The sequence below is a fragment of the Schistocerca piceifrons genome, chromosome 2 (assembly GCF_021461385.2).
Source record: "Schistocerca piceifrons isolate TAMUIC-IGC-003096 chromosome 2, iqSchPice1.1, whole genome shotgun sequence".
Taxonomy (NCBI): Eukaryota; Metazoa; Arthropoda; class Insecta; order Orthoptera; family Acrididae; genus Schistocerca; species Schistocerca piceifrons.
This window is the reverse complement of record NC_060139.1, coordinates 488969682-488986504: the sequence shown is the minus strand read 5'-3', so window position 1 is coordinate 488986504 and position 16823 is coordinate 488969682. Positions and strand designations below refer to the sequence as shown.

At 44.7% G+C, this 16823-nt stretch overlaps 1 protein-coding gene across 1 annotated transcript in view; it reads right to left on the bottom strand.

The window, feature by feature from the left end:
* LOC124775509 (histone-lysine N-methyltransferase SETD1B) overlaps positions 1 to 16823 on the bottom strand; it is a 1200073-nt gene that overhangs the window by 839898 nt on the left and 343352 nt on the right. The window lies entirely within an intron of this gene.

The window sequence follows — 16823 nt, the reverse complement described above, 5'->3', positions numbered from 1 at the left end:
TCTTGGTTCGAATGGCTCTGAGCACTATGGGACTTAACTGCTGAGGTCATCAGTTCCCTAGAACTTAGACCTACTTAAACCTAACTAACCTAAGGACATCACACACATCCACGCCCGAGGCAGGATTCGAACATGCCATCGTAGCGCTCGCGCGGTTCCAGTCTGCAGCGCCTAGAATCGCTCGGCCACTCCGGCCGGCATGGCGCGAGCAGCCCTATCGAAGTGGTCCAAGAGGTCATCAACTGCTTTTAAATCCGGGCAGTTTGGTAGCTAGCGGAGTACGGTAAACTCGTCCTAGTGCTCTTCGAACCACACACTTACGCTGCGAGCTGTGTGACATGTTGCGTTGTTCTGTAGGTAGATGCCATCGTAATAATAAAAAAAAAAAGAACTGCATGTAGGGGTGGACATGGTCCCAAGGATAGATTCATACTTGTGTTGATTCAGTGTATCTTCCACAATTACGAGATCAACCAGGGACTATTATTTATTTATTTATGTATTTGCTGCCATTTGCAAATGATCTCCGACCTTACTGCTAAGACAGGTCGTGCTTTCACAATACGATATTGTACATGTGCAGAATATGATACTTCTTCGTCATTTCTTATTTTTAAAAGGATTAATGATATTACATCTTTAAATAATTATAAACTTATAAGCAAGAGGTTATGACGTATTAAAACTTCAAGACATATTATCAATTTGGATAAAATTTTCTAAGATAAAGATTCTTATATTTAAGATGGATAGGTAAAAGCTAGTAAAAACTTATGAAATTAACAAAATTTTGGACAATCTAATTCTAAACCGTAACCTATTTTTAGGAAGAATAAAAGCAGAAGATAGGAAAGATGATAATGGAAGAATGTCCCTCCACCAAGTGTGTATGACTGTGAGTATCTTGGACTTGTCCATCAAGCCACCGACTGACAATCACAGCTCGTCATCTAAATCTGACATCTACTCTAGATTTCCTAATAACTAAACTTTACCTTTTTTAGGCTATTGTGTTGATTAGGGTATTTCTTCATCTTCATTTGTGGTCATATCGGGATCAGTGTCATCACCTGATTCCATGTCGGAATCAGTGCTGCTTTCCAACACGCAAATTCTTTCCTGTCTTTGCATGTAGGCTCGTTGTCTGGCTCGGACATACTCTCTATAGGTCGCTTTCGATAAATCGTCAGAGAGAGTGTCTGACATGGTCCACTGGTCTTTGTCTCTGAGCATTCCGCGTATGGTGTCTTGAATACTGGTGAGGTTTTAGTGTAATGTGTGTCTGATGTTGGTATGTTGTCCGCAGAAAAAGACGAGTTCTGTGGATGGGATAGATATGTTTGAGTTTTAGTCTCTTCCTTACACCGGGAAAGAACTGGTGTTGCCTGCGGCCCTTATCACGTATGTGTGTGTGTTTGAATTTCTAAGGAACCAAACTGCAAGTTCATCGGTCCCTAGACATACACACTATTTAAGCTAACTTAAAATAACTTACGCTAAGAATAACACACACACCCATGCCCGAGGGAGGACTCGAACCTCCGGTGGAAGTGGCTGCGCAGTCCGTGACACGGCGCCTCTAAAAGCGCGGCCACTCCGCGTGGTCCCTTACCACGTATGCCCCACTCGTCTTGCCAGGTATCCATTCTCCAGTGTTTTAATTGGCGTTTCGTGTCAATTGGTACTCCAGCGATCTTTCGAACCTGATAGTGCCTTCCCACGTTAAGCCAGTACATAGCCGCTCTGTATCTTACCGTAATGTCTGTTGGGTAGATTCTGTGCACCACACAGAGTGATTCCACTGAGGTGGTGCCGATAACCTAAGTAAGCCGCTCCTTTGTCTTCGGCTGACGAGGGTCCAGTTTGTTGATAGACTCAACATGTGAGCCCATGTGCTGGCGGCGAAGCTAAGTGTCGACTCGAAGAGAATACAATGGCACTTCCGTGTAACTGACAAGGGGAATTTAAAGTGTTCTGAATTTAGTCTTGCCAGTTTCTGTTTTAGTCTTCCCAGTCTGAGACTGCCACGAAAGCGTTTCCCAGACCAAACGCTCCCGCTTCCAGCCTGGACCCTTCCAACGATTATTGCAGAGCCGTAAACGCCAATGGCCATTTCTCTGATGGAGCATAAAACGTGATTAATCTGAAAAGGCCATCTGTCGTCGCTCTGGACGTCTAGTTATGGTATTGGTGTACAAATTCCAGCCTTAAAATGCCGGTGAACAGCAGTCAGCATGGCTGCATGAACCAGGCGCCTGCTGAGGAGGCACATACGCAGTAACGATCGCTGAGGATTTGCTGTTGGTAGCCCCTTGGTTCATCTGGGCGGTCAGTTGCACATCTATTCGCCCGTACACATCTGTGCAGCCATCGTACAACCCTGTTATCTATGGTCCGTGGTGCTCCACAGTTGCCTCGGCACCAGTCTTGGATAGCGTCACTTTGCCAAGCACAGTATAGTTTAACCATGGCGGCACGCGATCAGTTTACAAACTTAGCCATTACAGAAATGTTCCCGCACTTGACCTGAAAGTCAAGGATCACGTCCTTTTAGATATCAGATAAATCGCTCTGTTTCCTCGTTACGAGAACGACTTTACTGTTTTCCGCCTCTCCCCCCCCCCCTCCCCAACACCCCCACCCCTCCGACGCACCAATGCCAGTGTTGCTATCTACTAACCGTGAGTAGTTCTTGCATGTTGGCGTCGAACATACGCGGTAGTGACATTAATGTGACTGGACTGTGCAATTTGCTTACTCGTTTATTTATTCTTTCCATATTTCGTGAAGAACACCATTGTCTTGAAGGTGGTCTTTAGCGACATATGCAACACAACAAACGTGAGTTGTGCGTCATCGATTTAAGGCTATAAACGGCCGCTTGTGTCACCAAGGAGCACCCCAGATCGCCAGTATGCGGTATTGGAGGCTCCGTGGTGCAAATCCTGAGGGTGGTCACGTGGAGTAGACGGCGGTTGCTTTAATGTGCCGTGATGCGGTAGGGCAGCCGACAAGGAAGCCCTGCGCGCAGCCGGCCAGCCGCAAGCTGCGGACCGGTAATCTGCTCCAAGCGCCGTCTTGCGGGCAGGCCTATCTGGACAGGGGCCCTTGAGTCCGACCACCGTATCGCTTCGCTCCGGTCCGGCTAATTGGAGACGAGAAGTTGGCTGAGCGCCCAAGTGTGACCGAGACGGACCCCAGAGGCGGGGGCAGAGACGGACTCCCCGACGCGCAGGAAGGCGGACAGCTCTCCCAGGAGATAGCTCAGCCACTTCCTTGCAGTGTGCTCCGTGCAGCAGCGGCCAGAACGTTCAGTCGCTCTATTGCCTTTGCAGTCGTCGGCTTGGTAGAGAATACACATGCTGGGCAAGGCATGCCTCCATTGCTGCACTGTCACGCATCTCGCTGCATGCTGGGTCCCAAATATTTCCACTACGATCACCGTTTTTCAACTTTTATATTGTTCCAGTCTTTGGCTGTTTTCACTATTTACTGCAGTCTATACCAGCAATAAAATCTTAAGGAATCATATTTTCATCTGCTCCAAACCGGAACTCCGTAAGAGATATCTAACATGAGATAATTGGAGACAAATATGTGACGCATAAAACTCCCCCCACTTCGTGTTAAGAGATACGCGGTTGGCCGTTGGTTTGATAACGCGAAACAGATCGCTGTTACATTTTGAGATCAGCCACGCAGTTGCATCTTCTCCCTCCATAAGTTAGAATCAGTATTGTGCAAAACTATAAACAACGATGTGCAGCTTCCTTGACAAACAAATGCTTCCTTAAGGTGATCAATAATTTGTTGAATGACAGCTGTTTCTGTATGCGATAATAGTCATCAACACATCTACAAAGTACACCCTCAGCAAGTGAATCTATTTTGCTGCTCTGATTATCCATACAGAATTTTTCCCGCTCAGTTATCGATGATATTCCATCCTCCTCTTCTTTTTGTACGCCTCCTCCAATATTTGCAATATTGTTTAAGTCTATATTCAAAGCTTCAGCAATTCTTTCGATGACCTTTTTACTTCTCGAAGCAGATACGTAACACGCAAACTCTTAATCTCCACTGATCTCGCACCTCAGTCCCCAAACGTTGAGCATTAACTCATAACATTCGACGAACTTACTTCATCCAACACATGAAATCTTGTAAACATAAGAAATTTATATAAAATGCGCAACGAACGATCCAATAGGACAACGAGTTACTTGAAGCCGAAGTCTTGTACAAGTGAGAAGTGTTCCAAGATGACGACGGTGATGGTTTGGGAACGACACGTGTTTGCTGCAGCTACAAATCTCGTGAGATTGGCTGAATGTGTGCCGTACCTCTCGCGTCAGGCTCACTCCGCGGCTTCCTTCGCCATTTTGAAACCTAAAGGAATTTTTAATGGAGAATAGTTTGCTATTGAATTCTGCGCCTTTCATTTGTTGTTTCCGACCTGTAGAGAACCTCCTTTGTATAGTTAGAGGCAAACACACATATTTTCGAATGATCAAGTGCACGAAACTTTTTTTGGAGTTCGGTGTAGCATGAGGAACCAGTGGAAATATATGGCAGATAGGGACACCAAAATCAACTGAAGATTCCTCAGCTATGAGAAGAAATAAATCAATAAACTAGCAGCATTTGAATGAATAAGAAAAACATTACTTCACTACTGATGACAACGGCTGAAATATATTGGAATTACTGTCACCATCGATCGCCTTCAGCTGGCCGGGATGGCCGAGCGGTTCTAGGTGCTACAGTCTGGAACCGTACGACCGCTGCGGTCGCAGTCGCAGGTTCGAATCCTGCCTCTGGCATGGATATGTGTGATGTCCTTAGGTTAGTTAGGTTTAAGTAGTTCTAAGTTCTAGGGGACTGATGACCTCAGAAGTTAAGTCCCATAGTGCTCAGAGCCATTATTTTCAAAAGTGAATTAATCATTGGATGTCACCTTAGTAAAAGATCCATCAGTCATATTTCAGACTGTTCATGATATGATTGTGAATCACCTTCCACCTATTATCTTCAGGATGAGAGTTTCCAGGAGGACCTCCACCATTACTCCGATAACAACGAGACTGTCGGTATGTTTCCAAGAGGCTCCTCCAGTGAGGACTGACCATCTGCTGAGAGGAACGTATATGTGGCCGAGCCGGATTCGATGGCATCATTCTGCTGCGTAGGTTCGCGCTATTTGGTAGATGGAAGGTCGTATTACTTACGTGTTGCTATACTCCGTTCATTATAAGAATAAACCTGATGTAAACAAATACAAACGTGATGATTGATCAACAGCCATACCACACGTTCACTCGTGTTGTTACGGTCCTCGAGGTGGGTATCTATTAGATACCTTATTATTCTCTTGCTGTAAATGAAACTTTAACATATTCTAATGTATTAATAACCATGAAAGTTCTTTTTAATTATACTTCAGCTATGAAGTTTTTGTTTCAAAAATTGCGTACAGTCGCAGTCTGTAAACACTTCGTACTTTTATTGTCGTGCTGTTAGGTAGGTACGGGGAAAAATGGCTGATGCTGCCTCCTGCTCCGTAGAGAAACGAGAGCGAGGAACAACGATGAAATGGCGAGAAACTGGTTGTTATTAATGTTATTAATGTTATTCATAAGTTTGCAGAGAAAATCGGCTTGGAAGTTTCTCGAACTGCTGTGTTTAATAAAGTTATAAACACTGATATTATCGTTGGAGAACACTAATCGCCTGTTCTGTGAATAGAGGGTTCCAATCCCCCTGTGTTCTTTTCCATTTAGATTTTTTTTCGTTCAGTTCGAATACCTGCTTAACTTAAATATATACATACCGCACACAAAATTTCAGTTTTTATCACAAATATAAGTTCTTAATTATAGATGTTGTTGTTGTTGTTGTGGTCTTCAGTCCTGAGACTGGTTTGATGCAGCTCTCCATGCTACTCTATCCTGTGCAAGCTTCTTCATCTCCCAGTACCTACTGCAACCTACATCCTTCTGAATCTGCTTAGTGTAGTCATCTCTTGGTCTCCCTCTACAATTTTTACCCTCCACGCTGCCCACAAATGCTAAATTGGAAATCCCTTGACGCCTCAGAACTTGTTCTACCAACCGGTCCCTTCTTTTTGTCAAGTTGTGCCACAAACTCCTCTTCTCCCCAATTCTATTCAGTACCTCCTCATAGTTATGTGATCTACCCGAACCATGAACCTTGCCGTTGGTGGGGAGGCTTGCGTGCCTCAGCGATACAGATAGCTGTACCGTAGGTGCAACCACAACGGACGGGTATCTGTTGAGAGGCCAGACAAACGTGTGGTTCCTGAAGAGGGGCAGCAGCCTTTTCAGTAGTTGCAGGGGCAACAGTCTGGATGATTGACTGATCTGGCCTTGTAACACTAACCAAAACGGCCTTGCTGTGCTGGTACAGAAAACGGCTGAAAGCAAGGGGAAACTACAACCGTTATTTTTCCCGAGGGCATGCAATTATCGATATTTTATAAAAATTGTTAATAAACATTATTTAAATTAAGAATAAATTACAAATTAAATTTTTGGAACAAAAATGAAAAAAAAAAGTATTTGGATTACGTCTATCGTTTTACCACAGGAATGATCTAGCACGAAGCATATTGGTAAGCATCATAGAAGGTCCGAAAACAATACTTTTCACTGCATAAAGCACATCGTTCAAGTGCTGCGTATTTACAGTTGCTACCGTACCACTGCAATCCGAACACAATAGAATTAATTTGGAGCGAAGTAAAGAGATTTTTCGCGAGAAAGAACAAGCATTTAAACTGCCAGAGGTACTGCAATTAATGCACGAAGCTGTGTCACGCGTCACTGCCGAACGCTGGCGGGGTGCAGATCAGCACAGCATAAGAAAAGAGGGGAAAAAATGTGGTCTTTTGGTGACTTCGTCGATTCTGTTATTGATCGCCTCCTTATCAACGTAGCAGATGACAGTTCCAGCGCTGATATGTATACCTCTGACTCGAATATGGAAGGAGGTAAGTGATTACCAGATGACTGACTTACCTTCACTGGGTTCAACCCTGCAATACGCTTTCGCATCAGGCACTGCTCACGCAGAAAAATTACCCTGTGTTTAAGCTAGACATTCTCATTACTCTTATTTTTAATTACAATACTATGTAAGCTAAGAAGGAAAGCATGTAATGTTTTCCGTCTGGCCCCCTAAGAAGCCTATTACCCGAGTTTTGCCGTATATTGTATCATTTTGTTCACAAATTAAATGACATACGAAGTTGTATTCTTTCTCTGCTCCGCTCTTCTTACGTCGTAAATACAGCTGCTCACATCATTGGAGGGTAGTTGGACTAGATGGCTGGCCAGTGTTGTAAGCTGTTGTTTCGTATTATCGCTGAGTCGATGTGCATGTAACGCACAGCACAAAACGAAACCAATGACAGTGCAGCAAATGCGTAAGAATACATGATGCAATGTTTACATCAGGTTTTATTCTTATGTTGAAAGTATTAAAAAAAAAAGCACTCCGTCTTCAGGCCACGAGTGGCCTACCGGGACCATCCGACCGCCGTGTCATCCTCAGTGGAGGATGCGGATAGGTTGTTGTTGTTGTTGTTGATTTTTTTTGGGAAAGGAGACCAGACAGCGAGGTCATCGGTCTCATCGGATTAGGGAAGGAAGTCGGCCGTGCCCTTTGAAAGGAACCATCCCGGCATTTGCCTGGTGCGATTTAGGGAAATCACGGAAAACCTAAATCAGGATGGCCGGAGGCGGGATTGAACCGTCGTCCTCCCGAATGCGAGTCCAGTGTCTAACCAGGATGCGGATAGGAGGGGCGTGGGGTCAGCACACCGCTCTCCCGGTCGTTATGATGGTAGTCTTGACCGAAGCCGCTACTAGTCGGTCGAGTAGCTCCTCAATTGGCATCACGAGGTTGAGTGCACCCCGAAAAATGGCAACAGCGCATGGCGGCCTGGATGGTCACCCATCCATGTGCCGACCACGCCCGACAGCGCTTAACTTCGGTAATCTCACGGGAACCGGTGTATCCACTGCGGCAAGGCCGTTGTCATGTTGAAAGCATTATATTTGTTAAATTAGTGAAACGGTAGTCAATGGTTTTACGGTTGTCACCCAGCCTGTGACTAGTTTTGGAGACGCAATCCAATGTCATACACAGCTGACGCAGCTGCCAAAGTTTTTACCCTCGTCACTAACTGCATCAGAAGTTACTTGGAGTTGCAGTCCAGTACCATAATCGACGACGCCTAAGACAGATGAGTCTGGCTACACAATTACTTTCAGCTGCCGTAATATCTCGCCTGTCTCCCCGTCTTCGTCTGCCAACCCTTCCGCCACCACCACCTGCTCTCACCCCTGCGTCGTTAAGTGGACGTCGGCGCATCGCTGCGGGGGATGATGGCAGACGTGCGCAGCCTCCCTCGCCCCTAAATCCGAGGCCCGCCGCGTCTCTACCGACTCCAGCACGGAGCTAATCAAAACTGAGAAGTATTTTAATTACGCGCCAGCCGGCAGGACCCGGCCTGGAATAACAGTTTAGCCGCGCCGCAGCCGCGAGCGCTAAGCAATCGGCGGCAGCCGCCGGGAGGGACGAGCACGGGCAACGCTGGGAAGGTACACAGGCGTCTCCAGCACCCCAGCCGGACGCTGTCTGCATTTCATTTCGGAGGGTCGTTGTTGAGGGAGACGGCGAAAGCTAAAGGAAAATCTACTCTGCTACGCAACCCTTGTCATATGAAGAGGGGCAAGTTAAATTTACACATCGTCGACGTCGTGGCCATTAGGGAGTTAACACTAGCTCAGTTTGTGATTTAACAGCCATGGCGGGAGTGACTGTAACTTGAGGTTAGGTACGAACATCATTAATACGATTAGAACAGTGCCGGCTGGTTTTAAAAAAGTACAGCTAGTCGCATAGGTCTAGTGTGGGCTGTAATTATAGTATGGCAGAGAAACTCGGAGGCTATTCTAATGCATTAATGCAGAAGCGATTTAGGCTGGAAAAAGTCAATTCCAATTTTGGCCACCAGGTGCAAATTTAGCGCTGTACAGCATCTCGTCGACGTCTCCGTTGCTCATACAGATTGCGTAGGGAGTGGTTAATAATAACATCAGCATTATGCCTTTCTCAACTGTTTGACACTTTCCGTCTACGTCACGTTCCTGCTCCATTACATATCGAACATTTCTATACGTCTTTCTTATTTTCATAGCGCCAGATCCGTACCTGGCGGCCAAAATTGGAACTAATTACTTTCAGCGTAAGTCAATTCCGCATTAACACATTAGAAAATATACTAGTTACTGCTGTCGTACGATAATTACAGCACAAACTGGACCTTTGTGAGTTGCTGCTCTTCAGTTAGAACCAACCGGTACGAATCACTCACATGTTCATATTCCAAAGTTTTGTAGTACTTCCCTCATTTTTGGAAAACTGGGCAGTATGCAGTGTATAAGTGACAAACAAAAATAAATGTAACGTATGGCTCATAAAGAGGCAGATAAACTCACTGCTGTATGATTAGACGATCGCAGAGCAAACACTGGAACTACTCAGATCCATTAAATATTAAGGAGTATGCATAAGTAGCGATTTAAAGTGTAAGGAGCACATGAAATTAATAACAGTTAGGGCATGTGCCAGTGTGAGATTCATTAGAAGAATCTTCAGGAAATGTAGTCCTCTCAGAAGGCGGTAGCTTACAAAACCATCGAACGACCGTTAATTGAATGATGTGGGGTGACACGATTACCTTGAGGATTGAACTTATCCAATGTTTACAAATTCATAGACACTGAGAGCGTCTCTGATCGCAAATTTCTTTCATTGATTCATTTACTGGTTTCGAACATCACAAGCATCACCAGATAGAGACAGATCGATCTCATGGTGACCGTAATGATCGAAACCTCTAACTGAATTAAATAGAGGTATTTGCAATCAAGGACAGTTTTACTTTCTACGAATTCATTACTTCAAAACTGCATGTCAGTCTAAGATCCGTACCAGGTAGGACTGATAGTGAAATAGAGAAGACACATAGAAGAGCAGCACGTTACGTTACAAGTTCATTTAGAAGGCATGAAATTGTTACGGAGATGCTTTGCAGCTCCAGTGGCAGACGCTACAAGAGAGGCGCTCTGCATCACGGTGTGATTTGGTGTTAAAGTCCCGAGAGTATCGTTCCTAGACGAGAGAAGCAATATATTGCTGCTCCCCCCAACCCTCCCCTACGAATCTCTCGCGAAACGATTATGAAGATAGGATTATAGAGATTAGACATACACGGAGGCTTACCAGCAATTGTTGTTCCGGCGGACCATTCGTGACGAACAGGAAAAGGAGGAAAGGACATTGGTATATAAAGTACCCTTCACTACATACTGCAAGGTACTTTGCAGAGTGTAGATGTAGATATAAGATTCGGTAGATGGGAGTACATTGGCTCTGCAGAAACAACTTACCTTTTAAGAAAGGGAGGACGACTAGGCCATTAGAGACGGAGGGCGTGCTGGGGTTAGGGATGGGCGGCGAAGAAACCAGCCTTATTTTCCAAAGGAACTATATCAGCATTTAACTTGAGAGATCTTTGGGAACTACTGAAATCTAAATCCGGATGTCTGAAAGTGTAGCTCAACCTCTCGGATGCGACTCCAGTGTCTTATCATTACTGAAAGTCGCACGCTCATAACTTTGAAGAACCTCAACCCTTGCCTCATGCAATTTGTGCTGTGTTTTCTGACTGGAATTACTGACCATCACAGTGGACGTTGTTGGTGGATAACGCCTGTTGGAGTCTGACTATCTGGCACAAAGGAAAATCGCGCGGTCTACAGCAAACAGGAATGACGGCCTGGAGTATTAGTGAATGGAGCAAAATGGTCTTCAGTGATGAGTCCCGCTTCGAACGGAGTCCTCATGACCAGCGAAAACATGTCTGGAGACGCCCTGGACAGCACTGAGCTACCAATCTGACTCTCGCCCGCCTTACGACCCTACAAGCAGGAGTGATGATCTGGGGTGCCATTTAATTTCGTAGCAGGACCGATTTGCTTTCATCCGCGATACCCTTACAACACAGCGGTACGTCGAAGGTATTCTACACTCCGTTTTGTTGCCCTTCGGGGTAAGCCATCCTGGGCTTACATTACAGCTAGATAATGTCCTCCCGCACACAGCGAGAGATTCTACTAATTGAATTCGTGCTTGCCGTACCCTGCTTTGGCCAGCACGGTCGCCGAATCTCTCCCCAGTTGAGAAAGTTTGGAGCGTTATGGGCAGGGCCCTCCAACCAGCTCGGGATTTTTAGGATCCAGCTTGCCGATTGGCCAGAATTTTGTACGGTTTCCCTCAGGAGAACATCTAACAACTATCAATCAATGCCAAGCCGAGTCACTACTTGCATTATGGCCACAGATGGACCAGTTTTTCCGCGAAATTTTTTCTTCATACGAAACAAAGACAAATGAAACGCGCTCGCCTTAAGGCATGAGATCGCACAGAAAGAAACAAGGGCGAAAAACTATTACGAGACAATCCTTGATACTATGATATGGACACTTAACTATGCAGTAGACCAGTATGTGTTGTCTATATAAGGGGTGTATCGTAATTAATAGCGAAAACCGACAGGGGCGAAAGAATACGGTAACAGAAACAAAGGTGTTCTTATAAACGTTGGCGCGCTATAGAGTCGCCACTGACTTCAGTATCAAACAATGTCATTGTTACTGACTTGCTTAATTTGCGAAGCTCTTTCTCTTGAATAAATCATCCAATTTTTCTGAAATTTTAATCATTTGTTCGTCTGTATATGTACATCACATATACCGATATGCATACCATTCGGATAATTCCTTCGTGGTGCGCCTTGTCTTAGAGTGTACTTCACATCCTTTCCATTCCTTCGTTCTAATTCTTTTCCCTTTAGCAGTCTGGGCAGATAAAAAAGTGCTTTTCATTGAACTCTCAGGAGAATTGTTACACTGTCATGCGTGGAATATTTTATGGTTTACTACTAAAAAAATGTTCAAATGTGTGTGACTTCCTAAGGGACCAAACTGCTGAGGTCATCGGTCCCTAGACTTACACACTATTTAAACTAACTTATGCTAAGAACAACACACACACCCATGCCCGAATGAGGACTCTAACCTGCGGCGGCAGGGTTTACTACTAAAGTATTATGGAAAAGCCACGAGTTAGTTAATAAGACGAGCTGTTTTAAAGAGTCATCAGCCTGCGAGTTAGTTGGAACACATTGCCGTGGTTCTTTTGAAGAGGATACGCATACACTCTCATTCCATCCCTTAACCGCCTGGAAACTCTTGTTATGAAGAAATGCTATGTTTACTGAGGAATGAGCATCATAGAGTAACTTGTATCCTAATAACATATACGGACTTAACGAAATCTTATCGTTAAAACTCTCGCTGCAATGCAAGTATACAAAGGACTATTCGGACGATAATTAGGTACACTGGTGTACATCTTTCCCTATTATCTTTTTCACTGTATGTGGTGCAATGTTTCTAGCTACCAAAGAATTAAAAAAAATGTTTCTACTTCAAGTAAATGTAATAAGATTCTGATCAAAGTTATTCGCGCTCGTTTTAGTACCACATTCTAACTAAAAGTAAGTTACCATCAACATTATATCTTACGTTGTTTGCGGTGTACTCTGCTATAAGCATCACTCCATCTCGTGACCCTGTTGAAGCTTGAAAACTAGCTAATGGACTAAATAATATTTTCAATGGTAAAAATAGCGATTGATTTTACTTCCTGAAGCAGTTATCCGCAATTAACAATTTTAGAATTCAACAATATCTATGACGGAATGTTGTGACACCCGTAAAATACCAGTTATTGTAATCTTTCAACAGGAAAATTCTTGTAGAATGTAAATATTTTGGGTTTAACGCGACCCTTCACTGAAAAGCAGAAACGTTGAGTCGTCTGTAGGCACGCACAAAATAAGGAAAACTTGCTAGCTCTTTGACGTGCTAGACACACACACACACACACACACACACACACACACACACACACACACACACACACATGCCTATGCCCATATCTAACCGACACAGTGTATGGGCATAGGCCTGTGTATGTGTGGGTGAGTGTGTGTGTGTGTGTGTGTGTGTGTTTCTGTACTCTAGCTCGTCAAAGGATAACTCTCAAAGGATAACTCCGAAAGATAGCAAGTTTTCCTTCTTTCGTGCGTGCTTATAGACGACTCGACGCTTCCGATTTTCAGTGAAAGGTCTCCTTTAATCCTCAATTATTGTACTTATTACAGAATTTTATCGTTGGTGATGAAGAATTCCGTTCGTTACAGTCAAGGAAGAAGTATTTTGTGTTCTCATACCGCACCTGTTTCGACGAATCTCGTGCACGTTATACCTTCGCTGATGGAGTCGCGTTATTTGGCTACTGGGTCTTGTATTGTACAGACTCGGCAGTTGCGTAACGCAGAAAGCCAGTTTGGCAAGCAGCCGCCCCAAGTGCACGGGAGCGGGACGATGGAGGGGGGCGCAAGTTCGCCCTTTGTCCGGACCGGCAAGCCATTCCGGCGGCGGCCCTTGGCGGAGGGTGACTACCCCTGGAGGGCCACTCCTCAGCGTGCACACACACACACACACACACACACGCGCGCACACACGCACACACGCTGAGCGTCGTACGTCCTGCCCTGGTCCCCCGCCACCAGATAAGCTAAGGATAGGGATAGGGCCGGGCCGCGTGCGCTCTCGAGAGCCCTCGACGCCGCCGGCAGACGCCATGTGTCGCGCCCTAGGCAGCGGCCGCGCACACATTTGCATCCTAACACTCTGCCCTACTCGCCCACCTTGCGTGCTTCCTGTCCGCCACATAATTCTCCTGTCTTCATCTACTCTCCACAGTACGATGTCTAATGCGTTTATACAATCTAGGCGAAGCCCCTTGACTACTCCACAGGGTAGGAAATGGGATTTTCTCTCGCGTCCCTGCTTCCCCATGCCTTCTGCGCAGCTTTTCTGCGACGTTTGTTCTTTATACGAAACAAGGACAAACGAAACACGCTCGCAGTAAGACCTGAGAAAGCATGGAAAGAAACAGGAGCGAAAACTATCACAAATCAATCTTTTATGCTATGGTATGGACATTTAACTATGCAGCAGACCAGTGTGTGTTGCCTATATATGGGATGTATCGTAATTAATAGCGAAAACCGACACGGGCGAAAGAATACGATAACAGAAATAAAGGCATTCTTGCAAACGTTGGTCCGCAAAAGAGTCGCCACTGACTCCACTATCAAACAATGTCCTTGTTAGTACAAATGTATCTGAAATGTAAACGTTTCTATTAAGACCCAACTATACGGAATCAGATTATAGCCATGGCCTACCATAACAATAAATACACGGTACCATCACATTAATGTGACCACCTGTCAAAAGCCTGAAAGATCATGTTTTGCAGCGCGTACTTGGAGGAAGAGAGTCAGTGAGGTTCTGGAAGGTACCAAAGGGATGGGGGCCATGCTGACTCCGGTGACGAGGTCAGATGCGATAGGTTTCTCGGTAGATGATCCACAGCACGAACAGCCCTATCTCGTTGGTCTCAAAAATTCTCGATTGGGTTTAAATCTGGGGAGTCTGGTGGTCAGGGAAGTATGGTAAGCTCACCCCAGTGCCCTTCCAACCACACTCGCACACTGCGAGCTGTACGACACGTTGCATTGTCCTACGTGGTAGACGCCATCATGTCAAATCCAAACCTCATGTAGGGATGGACATGGTCTCCAAGGACAGATGAACACTTGTATTGGTCCACGGTGCTTTCAGAATGAGGAGATCACCCAGGGGATGCCATGAAAACATACACCACGCCATAACGCTCCCTTTTCCGGCCTGGACCTCTCCAGTGATTAATGCAGGGCCGTACACACTGCGAGCTAACATCCCAAGATGTTCGGGCTCACACGTGATTCCTTTTCGTCGAAACGTCTTGGCTCAAAAAAAAAAAAAAAAAAAAATAAAGGTTCAAATGACTCTGAGCGCTATGGGACTTAACTTCTAAGGTCACCAGTCCCCTAGAACTTAGAAAAAATGGTTCAAATGGCTCTGAGCACTATGGGACTTAACAGCTTAGGTCATCAGTCCCCCAGAACTTAGAACTACTTAAACCTAACTAACCTAAGGACATCACAAACATCCATGCCCGAGGCAGCATTCGAACCTGCGACCGTAGCGGTCACGCGGTTCCAGACTGTAGCGTCTATAACCGCACGGCCACCCTGGCCGGCCGTGTTGGCTCAAACTCGTCTAGTAGTTGAACCGCACGTGTCGCATTACACGTCCTAAATTTGACACTTGTGACCCTTTGGTTAAATTGTCTGGCTGATGGCAAGTTTGCGAAATACAAATTTAACATAACATATAATAATAATATCGGGGACTAAATTAACGACCCATAAATGATGTAGGCCACACCGTTGTCGTTTTGTTAGAGTAATGTTTATTTAGAAAGTAAACTAACAGCGAAAGTGGTCGTATTTAGAGTTACTGTTAGACTCGAGCGCATATCCATTTGACACAGTTCGATCACTCACAATCTCATCGCGAAATACAAGTAATATACGAGAAAAGTTAAGAGTTCACACTAGGCTCGCGGCTGCTCACCGCTCAGAGACTAAGTCCCGTGATACCACACAACGCGACATTTTCTAAGTCGTTTCACTTCCTAGCTGCCTAAAGCCCGACTGTCCGCTTTCGCGTCTGCATCCGAACTGTACCCTTTGGTGTCTCCAGCCGAACTGTACTCTCTGGTGTCTAGACCAGAACTGCCCTCTCTGCCCGTCTCCGGCCGCGTTTTCCCGCGCGCCGAACATCGTCACTCAACTGTCCAGGGCAGTTCCCTTTCCTGAAGCCGTCCATCTGATTGGCTACAGCTTATTCTACATCATTTTACATTTTAACATATTTAAATAAACAAAGCTTGACCATTTTGACGTTCCAAATAAAGTAACAATAATATCCATAACATAATAAAAGTTAAATTCTTTTACATAAAACCAGTACAATTTCCTTCTTATCTTTGAATGCCACGGCCAGTAGCCTTGCACTAATGTGCTTTCTGATAAATAAATAAAGAACAAAAGTAGCTCTTATGCACTAAACTTTGCCGGCCGGAATGGCCGAGCGGTTAAAGGCGCTACAGTCTGGAACTGCACGACCGCTACGGTCGCAGGTTCGAATCCTGCCTCGGGCATGGATGTGTGTGATGTCCTTAGGTTAGTTAGGTTTAAGTAGTTCTAAGTTCTAGGGGGACTTATGACCACAGCAGTTGAGTCCCATAGTGCTCAGAGCCAGAGCCACTAAACAAATATTCTATTACCTAATGATTCAATAAGGTGTCATGCTGTCATCGTTCAATGTGTTTTGTGTGGAGGAAATGATGACCTGATCCTTAACTGAAAATATTGATAATTTAAATTTACTATATATTTTAAACAAATAAAGTCACAGAGCTGATATTTACAACATTTATTATTTTAATGATGCACTTCTATATGAAATGTCGATCGTTAAGATCGACCAAAGTTTTCAGATGTTAGCATTCAGGTCTTTGTTACAACACTTGTCAATTTCTCTTTAATAGTAAATCCTAAACTATTATAGATCTTATAAATACTCAAGTTTTATTGGATTCACCATGAAAATTTATGGCGAATGGCAGATTAAAATTACTGTGGTTTCATACACTGCACTACTAAAGAATTAAATAGTTTTCATAAATGTTTGACTTTATGGCCGATC